Source organism: Bos indicus, chromosome 14 (genome assembly GCF_029378745.1).
Source record: "Bos indicus isolate NIAB-ARS_2022 breed Sahiwal x Tharparkar chromosome 14, NIAB-ARS_B.indTharparkar_mat_pri_1.0, whole genome shotgun sequence".
NCBI lineage: Eukaryota > Metazoa > Chordata > Mammalia > Artiodactyla > Bovidae > Bos > Bos indicus.
Window position 1 is genome coordinate 35,050,454 of NC_091773.1, and position 2,674 is coordinate 35,053,127.

Here is a 2,674-nt window from a genome sequence, read left to right on the forward strand (position 1 = left end):
AACAAATGAAAATTTGCTATGTGGGTTTTCTGATCCATTTGAGATATGATGGCTCTGTGGGGAAGCTGCTGCTTTCTGTGAAGATAATGAGAAAAAAAAAGTTGTCAGGAGGCAGAAAGCAAAGAGTTCAGAAGTCGGCTGGGTGGTCAGCAGAGCAATCACACTATATATACTTATTTGTGATAAATAAGTCACAGTGTGGAAGACGCACTGGAACCCTGGTTCTGCTAGCTGATGCTTGTCTGATTGTTTCCCCAGATGCTCCCACCAGCTGTAAATCTCAGCCACTAGTCCCCAGAGGATCTTTCCATACCTGGTCCGTTTTTGTGCCCCAGTTGAATTACCTGTTCTGTGGCTCCCCAGAGGCTCATATTCCCCATAGAGTATAATCTTCACACAGAGCTCTCAACAGCTCTATTCTCTCTAGATGGTAGCTCGGAGTTTCATGAGCATCTTCCTGTGTGGTTTGGAGCCATAGAGTGACTTGCAGTGGGCTTGTTTGGGAACCTGACATGGTGTGTTTTAGAGAAGTTGCAGATTTGTGACTCATCTTCAAAAAGAGATCTACACATATCAAAATTGAATAAGGATCTGATTGATGAAAATTGGCCACTTTCACTGTCATTGGCTGAGTTCTCTGTGCGAGGATCTTTAGTTCACACACTATATACATTTTCTTGTTCAGTCTTATAACCTATTTTCACTTTATGGATGAGGGAGTTGAAGCTTAGAAAGGTTGTCACTTGCCTAGGTTTCCTTAGCTGGGATGGGAAGTCCGTCCTGCCCACCTGTGCAACTCTGTGCATTCTTTCTGCTGGCTATACTGTCTGTATTCCCCAAGAGACCATCCAAACCACTTTCCCATCTATGATTTCCTGCAGTTCTGTCCTTCTACAGTGTTCATCTCTCAAGACTGCAACCCTGGATTTGTCATCCTGCTTCCAAACAGGCACAACTGATCATCTGAGGGTGAGGGGAACCAAACTATAAACTATACAATTCCTTGTAAATACCTCAGCTGAGTCCTCTGCATTACCATCAGTCCTCTCAGAGATCCCTGGTTAGTTTTCACTGCCAATCCTCACGGAAGGATTCTAGACCATCACCACTCTCTTCCAACCCACCTTTTCACCTCCAAACTCAGCAAACCTTAAACTTTTGGGAAAAGCTGAATCCATCAGAAAATTTCACATACTTTACTTACAAAGTAGCAAATCTTTACCTTGGTATTGCTGGTTTCAGGATATCAATTTCAGGTTAGGGTCAAACCCATTAGCTGATGATATAACTTTATACCCCTGTTGATGGATCCTGTTGATCTAACTGGACTATTACCAGTTTTATCTGATGCATTGGGGGAAAAACCCTGTTAACTGGATCAAATCTGTTACCTGGATCCTACAAAACCCCTTACCTCCTCCTGTTTCCTCTGGGACCTTATTCCATTAATCCAACTGGTTCCCTGGTGGCTCAATGGCAAAGATTCTGCCTGCAATGCAGGAGCCACACAGGAGGCACAGGTTTGATCCCTGAGTTGGGAAGATCCCCTGGAGAAATGGCAACCACTCCAGTTTTGTTGCCTAGAGAATTCCATGGACAGAGGAGCCTGGTGGGCTATAGTCCATAGGGTCGCAAAGAGTCGGACACAACTGAAGTGACTCAACACACACACAGCTCAATTCCTCTACCTTTTATTCTCTCACTCTCTTCAGACACCTTCCCCTCAGCCTTAAAACAAGCACATATCTTGCCAAACAAGTTTAAAAGACCCATCCCTCCAGCTACCATCAAGTCTCTCTTTCCTTTTCATGAAGCTACTTAAAGAATGTTCTATACAATTGGTTGTCAACATCTTTTCCCATTCTTTTGCCTATCAGATTTGGCTTTTGTGTTCTTACCTCTTCTTATTAATCAGGATCTGACCAGACCAAAAAATGAACAACTTCAGTGATTTGTTACCAAATATATATATAATGTGGGGAAATTGATTAGATGGGTAGTGGAGTAACTGAGAAACCAGACAGGATGGTGAGATATCTTAGATGCCCACAGCTGGAAGCTACTTCCACACATGGAATGGAGGGATGAAGTAAAAATGGTACTATCAGACCTTGGCCTGGAGATGACACTAGAGGCAAGACTCTTGGGTTGACTGGCTTGTCCAGAGGGAGCTGAAGCCACGGAGGGGATTCAGCCCATGTACTGTCAGACATCCATCCGCAGCAGAGAAGAGAAGCAGAAACACCCAACCTCTCTGTTCCCTTTGTCTTTTAATCTCTCACCCGTATCAACCATTGGCTAAACTCAGCCCAGCTGGAGACCAGCTGACACTGGAGCCTGGCAAGTGCAGCTTGCAGGTTCAGATGTCTGGAACACAGATGAGGGGAAGGTTGAGGAGGGGATCTCCCAGCCCATAGATCCAGGACCAGCACATTACATGAGAACAACAGTTACTTTCTAGGTGCTAAGTCTAGTGGGATTTTGGTTTTTCTGGTTTTGGATCTTTCCTCATTCCACTGGTGATTACTCCCTGCTTGGAATTCTCTGCTTTTGGCATCTGAGAGATGCAGTATCCTCATTCCATTCTGTCTATTCCTATAGACCACACCCCCATAACTACCACTTAAATAATGGTATTCTCCAGGATATGGTTCTTCATTCTCAAGATGTTGAC

The 2,674-nt window shown here is 44.2% G+C and overlaps 1 non-coding gene across 1 annotated transcript; it reads left to right on the forward strand.

The window, feature by feature from the left end:
• The first annotated feature begins 1,268 nt into the window (after positions 1-1,268).
• LOC139187019 (small nucleolar SNORD12/SNORD106) lies at positions 1,269-1,357 on the forward strand. The gene has a single exon (XR_011570725.1). It is a non-coding gene; the product is annotated as a small nucleolar SNORD12/SNORD106 (small nucleolar RNA).
• Positions 1,358-2,674: the final 1,317 nt, after the last annotated feature.